Consider the following 13,523-nt stretch of genomic DNA (forward strand, 5'->3'; position numbering starts at 1 on the left):
TAAATGTGCATATTTAAACAATAGCATAAGGATAATTAAAAATGTACTCTTACAAAACATGTAGATGTGTGTGCAATTGCGCTGATAAAATATAAGCTATAAAAACTTTTAACTAAAACTGTGAGGTCAAATATATCCCTCACTTTAGATTATTAAGAATATGAGAAACTATGTTTTATCTTATATTCCTTCTTTGTTTCAATTTCGGTCTCAAAGATGCTCTCTCGTTGAGACCTGAACCTTTGTCAGCTTTCAATAGAAGTATCCACTCATTTTCCCTACCTTCAGTGTGTGTGTGTTGACATCACCACCTCTAGGGTTTGGGTGTATCACTTCAAGGACTTTAAAATTAAACGTGTGTGAAGTGTCTGTCATCATCACATGCTTAGCTAAAGCATTGTGCATTGAACCTTTCTTAATATGATAGATGTGTTCTCTCATTCGATCCCTAAATGGGCGATTAGTTTTTCCTACATAGAAAGAGGAACACATCTGGCATATAGCTAGATAAACTATGTGTGGCGTCATACAATCTGCTCCAGCAAAGATTGAAAAATACTTTCTCAGATCCGGGTGATAGAAATGTGGGGTACTATCTATATAGCTGCAAAAATTACAACGTCCACACGGTCTAGTGTAGCCATAATCGTTCTCTGATTGAGTAACATTGGTGTAACAGAGCTTTCTCTTCAAATTCTTTTTGTTTTTATATAAGAACTTGGGATAATTACCCACTATAACTTTGAGGTCATTAGCAACTAATAGTATGTCCCAATGTTTGTGCATTATTTCTCTCAATTCTAAATGGTCTGATGTGAACTGTGTAGTAAATTTAATAAATTGTGGTGTCACCATGTTTGGTTCCTTTTCAATTGGAAGTTCTTGTGGTCCAAAATAAGGTAAACCTCTGGTGGATCTTAGGGCCGAAGCATCCTTCAAATGCCTACTAACTTCATTTCTACGATAACCTCGTTGCACTAACCTATCATTCAAATTAGATAATTCAGTCTCGAAACATTGATTCATTGGATTGAGTCTGGATGCCCTGATGGCCTGCCCTCTTATAATGTTTCTAAAAACATATGGGGGGTGCATACTAGATCTATGTAGTAGGTTGTTGCTGTAACAACTTTTTCGAAAGACCCCCGTATTAATGATGTTATTATCAAGTCTTTCAATATACATGTCAAGAAACTCTATTCTATATTGTGAACTATTCTTTGTAAATTTAAGGCATGTAGTGAGATTGTTCAAGGTCGTAAAAAACAAATCTAATTGTTCAGCTGTGCCTTTCCATAAAATAAACAAATCATCGACGAAACGTCGATAGAAGGTAACATGTTGTGTAAATAGATCTACTTTAGATAGATATTGCTCCTCCCAATGGGCTAAGAACATATTGGCGTAGCTATTGGCACATGGTGTGCCCATAGCTACGCCATCTTTCTGTCTATATGTGTGTTCATTGAACATAAACAAGTTGTTCTCCAATATCAGCTCCAAGAAGCAGGTAATCAGTTCAATCTTAGCAGCTGAATAGTCACTATGACTACGCATATATTCAGTAACATACATGACTCCCAAATCGTTGGGGATCATTGTAAATAAAGATTGAATATCAAATGTTACAAAGATGTAGTCCATGTTAATTGTTGTATCCTTAATACAAGTGTATAAATCAAGCAGAAATTGCCTAGAATCCTTCAAAACTGTGTTGTTATTGTTCAAAACATATCTCAGGTGTTTTTCTACATAGACAGACAGGTGTTCGGTTACCCAGCCACGTCCTGAGACAATAGGTCTCAGAGGGGGGTTAAATAAATCCTTATGTATTTTAGGAAGACCGTTAATAATGGGTATGATAGGATGAGTAACTATGAGATATTCATAAGTATCTTTATTAATCAAATGCCCCATATATATATCCATAATAGTGTTATGTACACATTTAATGGTATTATCAACATCCTGCTTACTAAACTTAACATAAAAGTCATCACATAGCATTGAGGCCATACGTTCATTATAATCAGTGATGTCCATGACTACTATCTTCCCTCCCTTGTCAGCCGGTCTAATAGATATGTTGGCATCACTTTGCAGTTTCTTTAAGCTGAATCTTTCACCTTGTGTAAGATTGTCATTTCTAAAATGTTGTTTATTGGGTGCCCTATTTTCATAATAATCGTAAAGCTCATCCTCTGTGAGTTTCATATATGCATGTCTATTGATACTACTAGTGGATGCTATTCTAAAAGCTACATAATGCATCAAGATGTCAGTATATATACACTTGTCTACCATAAAAAATCTAAAAAGTCATACTGAGCCATTGTTCAAATTATAAATGTGCATATTTAAACAATAGCATAAGGATAATTAAAAATGTACTCTTACAAAACATGTAGATGTGTGTGCAATTGCGCTGATAAAATATAAGCTATAAAAACTTTTAACTAAAACTGTGAGGTCAAATATATCCCTCACTTTAGATTATTAAGAATATGAGAAACTATGTTATATATAACCAAACCATCAGGGGATGGGCTTAAACATAAACGCTCTGAGGGACCTGTAGTTAGACCCAAGCAAATGGCCTTGAATTCTACCCCTAATTCTATTATGCCTCATCAGTTGGTTTTTCCACTACCAGTGAGAGCAGAGAACAACAAGTTCCGCTCTCGCTCAGTGAGCAGAGGGAGGCAGAAGAGAAAGTTATCGGAAGAATATACCCCACAGAAAACACTGAGGAAAATGTGGGTGGACAAACATTAGTGCATAATATGTCACACATTATTTTGACAGAGGATGATTTGAAACTATTAAACAGAGGGTTGAACTTCATTCCCAAGAGTAAGAGCAACATGGTAGATACAATTATGGATGTTAGATTATTTTGTAGAAATATGATGTTGAAACATATGTATAAAGATGGCAATCAGACACGCCCTGACTCTAACTTTAGATTTAAGAACCTGAGTGAATTTACACCTACTAACCATCCTTTAATAGAAGCATATATGAAACTCACAGAGGATGAGCTTTACGATTATTATGAGAATAGGGAACCCAATAAACAACATTTTAGAAATGACAATCTTACACACGGTGAAAGACTCAGCTTAAAGAAACTGCAAAGTGATGCCAACATATCTATTAGACCGGCTGACAAGGGAGGGAAGATAGTAGTCATGGACATCACTGATTATAATGAACGTATGGCCTCAATGCTATGTGATGACTTTTATGTTAAGGTTAGTAAGCAGGATGTTGATAATACCATTAAATGTGTACATAACACTACTATGGATATATATATGGGGCATTTGATTGATAAAGATACTTATGAATATCTCATAGTTACTCATCCTATCATACCCATTATTAACGGTCTTCCTAAAATACATAAGGATTTATTTAACCCCCCTCTGAGACCTATTGTCTCAGGACATGGCTGGGTAACCGAACACCTGTCTGTCTATGTAGAAAAACACCTGAGATATGTTTTGAACAATAACAACACAGTTTTGAAGGATTCTAGGCAATTTCTGCTTGATTTATACACTTGTATTAAGGATACAACAATTAACATGGACTACATCTTTGTAACATTTGATATTCAATCTTTATTTACAATGATCCCCAACGATTTGGGAGTCATGTATGTTACTGAATATATGAGTAGTCATAGTGACTACTCAGCTGTTAGGATTGACCTGATTACCTGTTTCTTGGAGCTGATATTGGAGAACAACTTGTTTATGTTCAATGAACACACATATAGACAGAAAGATGGCGTAGAAACATTATAAGAGGGCAGGCCATCAGGGCATCCAGACTCAATCCAATGAATCAATGTTTCGAGACTGAATTATCTAATTTGAATGATAGGTTAGTGCAACGAGGTTATCGTAGAAATGAAGTTAGTAGGCATTTGAAGGATGCTTCGGCCCTAAGATCCACCAGAGGTTTACCTTATTTTGGACCACAAGAACTTCCAATTGAACAGGAACCAAACATGGTGACACCACAATTTATTAAATTTACTACACAGTTCACATCAGACCATTTAGAAATGAGAGAAATAATGCACAAACATTGGGACATACTATTAGTTGCTAATGACCTCAAAGTTATAGTGGGTAATTATCCCAAGTTCTTATATAAAAACAAAAAGAATTTGAAGAGAAAGCTCTGTTACACCAATGTTACTCAATCAGAGAACGATTATGGCTACACTAGACCATGTGGACGTTGTAATTTTTGCAGCTATATAGATAGTACCCCACATTTCTATCACCCGGATCTGAGAAAGTATTTTTCAATCTTTGCTGGAGCAGATTGTATGACGCCACACATAGTTTATCTAGCTATATGCCAGATGTGTTCCTCTTTCTATGTAGGAAAAACTAATCGCCCATTTAGGGATCGAATGAGAGAACACATCTATCATATTAAGAAAGGTTCAATGCACAATGCTTTAGCTAAGCATGTGATGATGACAGACACTTCACACACGTTTAATTTTAAAGTCCTTGAAGTGATACACCCAAACCCTAGAGGTGGTGATGTCAACACACACTGAAGGTAGGGAAAATGAGTGGATACTTCTATTGAAAGCTGACAAAGGTTCAGGTCTCAACGAGAGAGCATCTTTGAGACCGAAATTGAAACAAAGAAGGAATATAAGATAAAACATAGTTTCTCATATTCTTAATAATCTAAAGTGAGGGATATATTTGACCTCACAGTTTTAGTTAAAAGTTTTTATAGCTTATATTTTATCAGTGCAATTGCACACACATCTACATGTTTTGTAAGAGTACATTTTTAATTATCCTTATGCTATTGTTTAAATATGCACATTTATAATTTGAACAATGGCTCAGTATGACTTTTTAGATTTTTTATGGTAGACAAGTGTATATATACTGACATCTTGATGCATTATGTAGCTTTTAGAATAGCATCCACTAGTAGTATCAATAGACATTGTTGCTTTTTAAATGTATATATATAGTTGTTTATAGCCTTTAATATGGTGTATTATTTAGAGTATTATGAAGATGATTACGCATCTATGATAAACAGAAGCTCTTGTGATTTTTACATGTTGTTTTTCATATGCTGTTATTTCTATTGATTGTTGCATTTTTACACATATTTTAATATATTTTTGCCTGTATTTCAAGCTTTGAAATGTATGCAGCTATTTATCAGACATATACTTTTTATATGAGCTTTTGAAAATTTAAGGTTGATGTGGATGTCCCTTTAAATAATTCTACATGTTGAAAAGTTTGATTATCACTAATTAATTACAGAAGGTATATAGGTTTACACTTTTAGAGAAGCATTGTTATAGATCTGAAGAAGCTGTGTAGCGAAAGCGCTTATCTTTTATTTCATTAAACAGTTTATTGGTATAAATTACCGAACTGTCTTCCATTCACTTATTGGACTATATCACACAAGGATTTGAACCTGCCTACTCTGGGGTTTGTAACTGTTTAATTGAAAATATTAAAATACACTTATGACTGCCCCTCCTCTGGCCTTGATGCAGCAGTAAGCTTTACTAAAGAACTCTACACACTTTAAAAATGCATAGAACTAGCATTCTCTACCATAAGTGAGTATCATGGAAATTGAATAATAAATCACAGTGGTTGCCCAGTGCCATAAATAAACTGTACATTGAAATGAATAAATGCATTAAATGATTTAGCATATGAAAAACTATTACAAAAACGAAAAAAAAAACTGAAGAACATAACAGGCCTACTAAAGGAGTGTTTGAACTTAAGCTTGCATCTGAAGCCAAAGATAATTATAAATCATTCTTTAGCTATGTTAAAAAACTAAGAAACAATACCCTGCACTGTTCTAAACTTATTCATAATGACATCTCTTATTCTGAAACCACAAACATTGCAGATATCTTTTTAAGAGATTTCATGACAGTTTCACCCTGAGACATCTATCCAAAGCTTTGAAATACTTGAATCCCTTACTCCCCCAATTAAAGATCATTTATTGAAAGTGCCAACCATAACCAAAAATTTGTTCTGCATAAGACAGATAGTATACCTTATTACTTAATTAATAATCTAATGCATGATATCACAGACACTCTCTAAACTGTTTAACCTAAGTTAAGCTACTGATTTTTCCCCTATGAGTGATGTGTTTCAGTGGTGCTGCCCCTCCATAAGTGTAGTCTTACAACATACCCAAATAATTACAGATCTGTCAGCCTTATAAGCTTCATTTGTAACACCACAGAATATATCATTAACTGTCTCCATAAACCATGAGATCAAGAATCTTATTTGATTATGCACCCCACACCCAACACTTTGACTTTTTGAAGGGTAGAGCTTGTACTGCATTTGTAAATTGATCCATGCAGTACACACAGTGCATCTTAATTTGGCCACACCCTTTGACACCGTTCCCTACATTGGCATTATACAGAACCTAAGTACTTTATAAATCATTCTGTATGTGTTAAGATGAATAGCAAACTGCCTGATAGAATCCACATAGTGCAACTTCTAGATAACCCATTATGAAAGTGGCCAGGGATGTCCCATAGGGCTTGATGCTGGAACCTCTCCCTGTTGGAATTTATTTATGTGTTCTCCATGCAGAGAGCCAAGACCATTAGCTAACAAAGGGTGCAGATAACTGCAAACTGGACATTGTTTTTATGTCAACCTCTGACATCCAAATACTCCAGAATGAATTCTGCCTGGTAATCTTTTGGTGTATAAAAATGGGTTTGAAATATATGCTGAAATATGTAGTATCATCACTTTTACTAGTGAGCCCCTCTCCTCATGTTTTATACATACCACACCACTACAAAATAAAGATGTAGTCTGGGGCGTAGGAGCTTGGGTTGGTAATCCCTCTCATTTGCCCATCAATTTGCAATGGTTCTCAGAAAATCCTTTTATTTATCTCAGGTAATTGTCAGACAAACATCATGAAGATCTAAAGAGGTAATCATTCTCTTATACTCTGTATTGATCAGAACAGTTATCAAGTACACCACCCCCCTTTAGAATGTATCCTACTAAACACATCAAACAATTATAAAGACCCCAAAGGTTTTTAACCAACAAAATAAGAGTCCTAAAGTCCCTGAGCTATGAAGAGAATCTGGAAGCTCATTGCTTTTGTTCAATATCTTACAGACTTTTGAGAGGAATGTTCTGTCTCACTTTCTGTGCCATTACTGAATCGGACATACTTGGCCTCATGTATAACCGTAAGTCCAATCTCTACTAGTATTAGAAGCATTAACCTAAATCTTCACCAACAGATAAGTCAAACATGTTGGATACACAGGCTTATACCACATCTTTATTCAAACCTCTGGAATAATCTTCACTGTGTGTTAAGCAGAGTGACTCACTCTCTTCCTTTAAAAATAACCTAAATTATTGGATGGGCAGCCACAAGATGTTCTCTGGGATTGACATGTATGGCCATCTGGAGAAAGGAGGCAGGGCATGAGGGAAGATACTGGCATGGCTGAATGGTCACAAGATATCGTAGCTTTGGAATATCTATGAAATCTGTAAATTTATGATACTCTGAGTCCCTGTTTTGCAAGACTCCCTGTTTCATTACAGTAACCAAATTTAGAATTGCATTAAATTGAAAGTGTAAACATATTCATATGCAGGGCAGAAACGGTAATTTGAGAAGCTCAAGGGCTACATTATGGTATGCATATTTATCTGAAAGAATACAAATGATGACATGCTAAATATTTATTTTATTTCATTTTGTTTTATTAATGTTTGATAATTGGACTGGCAGACCAGCCTGAGGACAAAGGCTCTAGACAAAACAAAACAAATATAATGTGCAATTGGTTTTCACAAGGCATAAAATAGAAACAAAGACACCTGGATTCATTAAACTCCATGCAGGAATAGTGCTATTCCTGCACAGAGCAGATCGTGCCCATGTAGAACAGCAGCACACCTTGCATATTAATGAAGGCATGCTGCTGTGTTATCTACATGGACACGATCCATGTACGAGAGCAGGGGGCATGTCTGACCATTGCTCGCATAGTACAAATGCCCTCTGCACTCCAGAATTGCCATACAGCAATTCTAAATCATTTACAATGTCCACGGACACTGTTATGTCAACATAACAGTGTCTGTGGACAAAATAAGTAAAGTAACAGAAAATGTAGTAAAATAAATCCAAGGCAATGAACCAAGCCGAACAACCGTAGTAAAATAAATCCAAGGCAATGAACCTACAGTTGTTCGGCTTGGTTCATTGCCTTGGAATTGCATTTTTCATTGACTTGTGCTACTGTTCTGGGTTCTTGAAAGTAACACAAAAACACAGCCCCCCACAATTGTCCAGCACAGATAATGTCCAGAATGGTATGCCAGTGTACATGCTGGCATAGCAAATAAGTAAGCATGTTCCTGAGAGGAATATTTAAACCAATTCCCCCATGTATGATGTAGTTGTCCAGATGTTCTGCCATAAGATGCAGAAAGCAATGTGCATATCCCTACAGTAAATACTAATAAAACACATATTTTTTTTTTCTGTCCGCAAAAAAGTTTAAGTGTAGCAGAGTGGGTGCATGCATCGTGCAGCTATGCTCACACTAGCTTACACATCACAAGGAGCTAAATAAAAATATACAGCCAAAATTTGCATGGTGAGATAGTGTAGTGGATAGAGTGTGTCTGCTTTGCATACAGTCATTTACAGTTTGATCCCCAATGAAGACTTTTCAATTTTATATGTGAAAGCAGTACTTTTTTTAAATTTTTTTATAATTAGGCAGTAAGTAACATATATCTATCAACCAGAGTAAAGCAGTAGGGACAAATGTGAGGTGTCAGTATAATAATGTTGTGAAACCCCTATATAAACACAAATGTCTCATACAGTATAGTCACACAAAATGTAATGTCATGAAAGCACATAGGGGGATGTTATGGAAGGTCAACATACATATCATAACCCCACCATCCTGATAGTGCATAAAATGAAAGCTGAACAATGTAAAGTTGTGCTCAGCCCTGCTTAGCCAGTGTAAGCATTGCTTAAATGTAAAGGTTAAGCAATGAATTGCGCATTGGTAAACATTGCTTAGCATCTACCCCTTTAAGCAATGCTTACTTTAACTCAGCGGGTTTGCCTGTCACTTAGCTTAGCTCAGCACATTCAAAACTGTCTAATCATGGCAAAGGGTGGGAAATCAGCCCTATTTAAACCCCGCAGGTGGGAATACAACCATAACTAGTTGTAGCTAATCACTGCAGGCACTATGGCTGGTGTTGGTGAAGGTGTGCACTTTCGGGTGCAGCGCTGGGGCATTCAGGAGTCCAAGGTCATGGTTGGACTCCTAGTACAAGACCATGAAGGGAGACTGCTGCAGGACCAGTACCAGGGCTCCCAATACAAAGCAAATGCCTGGCACCATCTTGCACATGATCTCACCAGTGCCACTGGCATCCCTCGGACTGGTGAGCAGGTATAGTACCACTTTGCTGACTTGAAGAGCAGGAAGAGGGAGCTCTTGGACCAGTAGGTCAAAGATGCACGAGCGAGGAATGCCCCAGCTGTGTGTAAGTATCATTATCAATACATGTTTTCCAAAGTCCAGCCTGTGTATGTGATGGATAGATATGCATAAATGTTTCTCTATCTCCTGTACAGCTGCAGATGAGAGGGCCACACACATGGACATCCATGCCAGTAGACTGCTAAGGCTGTATCGAGAGGCTAGTGAGTACAAATCTAGCTTATATTATTCAGCGCAAATAAATAGAGAGTAGAATGTCACCTGTCAGTACTTAGAAATGGGTATGGTTTGTACTGAATAAATGAGACATTAACAGAGTAATAGTGACGTACAGGGTATATATCAATAAAAGTGTCATTACCTGTCAATAAAAGTCAAAACCCAGGACAGATTGTGTTTACTTTGGTATGTGGTGGTATGAATTGAAATGTGTACAGTTTCTGCACAGCAACTATAGCTTTGAAAGCATTAAATAATCAAGGCTCATCTGACAAAGATTGTGGAGTTGTAAAACAGGAGATTAAATGTTCCATGCACCAAGATCTGATACCTGAATAGTAATGTTGTGTTAATCATTGTTTTCCATACTGTAATATGTGAAGGTATGAATAGTCAGTATAAGAACTATCTGCCATGCATGAATGTCAGAATTACAAAGCAGATTGTCCAAACAAAAGAGTATTATGCAGAAAACAGTCAAAAAAGAAACTACAGTCTCCCAATAGCTCATTGTGATGAAACAATCTTGTTGTACCTTTTTGCACAAACAGGCATGTTTCGAATCCCGGGACTGGTATTAAGCTGTATGCATATTCTCACCCAAGAATATCTGAGTATGTGCAGAAACAGTCAGGTATTGTTAACAGAAATTTCTTCCACAGACCCATCAGGTAAGAAAAGGTATATGTTAGCTGTAAGAAGACTGTAATTATACACTGTGTACAACACCCATTGTCCAACCCCAAGGCTGCAAATGACAGTAAGATAAGTACATACACCAAGTAGTCTCCTCCAAGAAATGTCCCTCAAATGTCACGCTGTCACAGCTAGTGGTCACTGCTGTCCACACCCAGGGTGACCGAACGAAATCAAGGCCGAGTATGGCAGTAGCACACATACACACACACACACACACACACACACACACACACACACACACACACACACACACACACACACAGTATAAGTGCACATATGTACCCCTGACTATGTGAATATGGGTAGAAACAGTCAGGTAGTGTTAAAAGAAACATCCTCCACAGGTCTGCCAGGTAAGAAAAAGTATAAATTAGCTGTAAGAAGGCTGTAATTATACACTGTGTACAAACATACCACTGCCTAACCCAAGACCATAGGTCGATGTAAAGTGAGGTAATACCTGGAGAGTAATGATTAGAGCAATGATCATTAAAGTTGTGAGCAATTGAAGCCTATACGGTTGTTAATTTACATCTCTCTCTCTCCCCCAACCTATCTTCACCAATAATCTAAACACATAAATCAATGGGTATATTTTTCACCAAACCTACTGTTGGGACATATGTCCTATGGTTCTACAAATATTTAAATGTTTGACTATTAAAGTCCCCTGTTCAAATGCTATCATTGTGGCCTGTTGCTATCAATGTAACCTGCATGCCATTATAATGCCCACTGTGGTCCTATATAGGCATGTGTTCTGTTTGCTATGCAACTGTTCCAAATCTGTTATTTTAGGTTAATGGGAGTACCTATGCATGCTGTTATAACTAATCCTGGAATGTGTTTTTTATGACTAACCAACATATGTTATAAAACTGTAACACCATAGCACATCTGGAAAGGCCGATCCCAGTGAATCCACCTGTCCCACCTCATCTGGCCATGGCACTGGGCCCCAGCATGTCTGGGACCCAACCCAGGACCTCCTCATCCACTGGTACTGCACCACCTTCAGGTGGAACCACCTCAGGGGATGGGGCCCATCCCCATGCCTGGGAGCAGACATGGACAGGACACTGTCACCCATTGTCAGGTCCTGGGACTGGTGTGAAGCAAGCTTCGAAAGGAGTTTGGTGATCTGCCATGCTATCTTGAGGCCCATGTGGTGCATCTTGAGAGTCAGCCTAGTCCTCCTGCTCAGCCCCCAGCACAGCCACCTTTGGGGATGTGAAGGTGCAGTGGTGACTGCCCACAGGTGGGGACCTCAGTCCCACTGTATCCATTTGGGGGCTTGTGTGCATCCAATTCTCAACCACCTTCCCCGTCCAAGGTGTTTATCCCCCACATGTGTCATATACCGCCCCTGTCTGCTGTTTTGTCTGCCTTGTCTGTCTTCCTATCCAACCTACCTCCCCAAATATATCCCACTCTCACCTTACAAAAAAGGGCAATCTGTTCCCAAAAAAAATATCGCCCCATACATAGCTGTCCATTTTGTACACATGTCCACTGGACTCATAATATCTGGTCTAATTGGCTTAACAACACGTTACTGTTGTCCTCTCCCCTCTCTCAGGGTTTGAGTGTCAAAATTCTCCTCCATATTCTGTACAAATGCACAGCTGTTGCTCTATCAGAAATGGACAGCTATGGACCTTCCCTACACCCCGTCCTGCACATCCCTAGCTATCTGTCACATTGCAATAAGCAGCAGTAAGTGGCAGTAAGCTAGTTTGCACAATGCTTAGTGATGCCTACACAGATTAAGCAGTTTCCTGTTTAACCATGTGCTGGCATCGCTTACCATCACACAAACCCATGCAAACCCGCTTACAACTGCTTAAAACTGCCTTAATCACCATGTCTCCATCAGCCACTGGTCTGCCCAGCAACAAAATAATTAGTATAGATATATCTAAAAGAAATATATATGTCATACCCAGCACCATACCTCTACACCTCTTAGTGCAATAATTCTGGACAAAGGCTGTCAAAATGGAGGACAATATTCCAAGAACAGGGACATAATGTACTTACTGCAGTTATAAATGAAAAATGTTCCAACAGTAACAGGGCTTGTGCCAGCATACATGTCCAGAAGGATGTGAGTTTTGAAACTGAAATTTATGTCATCATTTACAGACAGAAATCTTCACATCATCACAGTGATCTACCACTGAAATAAAAATAATGATTCTGTGGAACAGGACATACATATGAGCAATAATCCTGGGCAGTCTGAAACAATCTGGCCAGTCGAGAGGTATGCTCATAACCCCTTAGTGCAATAAATCTGGACCAAGCCTGACTGGGGGGTAAAGCCATGAAACTGGGAGCATATCCCAAATACTGGAGTAGATAAGGTAACACAGTTGATGCAGTAACACCTTCATGTCTGTTGTACTATATATTGACTGGAATAGCCCAAGTCCAAAACCAAATTACTCCCTACTACTCACTGACATTCATCTTCACATCATCCCACTGATGTGTCAGACATACACAACACATATGTGGGCCAGGCAACAGTACATCCAATAAATATCTGGATATAACATCACAGTAGGGAAACTACACTTAGCTGCTAGGCATGTCACCAAGTACTGTCTAAACTACAGGCAAACTGACACAGCAGAAACCCAATTTTGCTATGGGGGAGTGCACATGTAATTGCAAATATATCAGGCACTACAGGGATGTAACAGCACTGATCAAAAGACAACAGAGTGAAAGTGCATACCCAGAATCAATCTTACCACATTCAAAGTGACATATTGGTAAGCCACAGAAACAGTAGTGTATATGGACTGTGTGAACAAAATCATCAACATGTTTGCCAGCCAAACATTACCCCTATATATACTGGCCCAATTCACAGTGTAGTCTGATGCCTGAGTGTGGTATGGGACATGTCTCAGTCTGCTCCTACAAACATATACAACTGATAGAGCAGCAGAAGCTTGAGCTGCATTGAATGTCAGATAGAAAGTGACCTCAGCACTTATATCTACCCCCTACACAG

Source organism: Protopterus annectens, chromosome 7.part0 (assembly GCF_019279795.1).
Source record: "Protopterus annectens isolate FY-2018-M chromosome 7.part0, PAN1.0, whole genome shotgun sequence".
Classification (NCBI taxonomy): Eukaryota; Metazoa; Chordata; order Ceratodontiformes; family Protopteridae; genus Protopterus; species Protopterus annectens.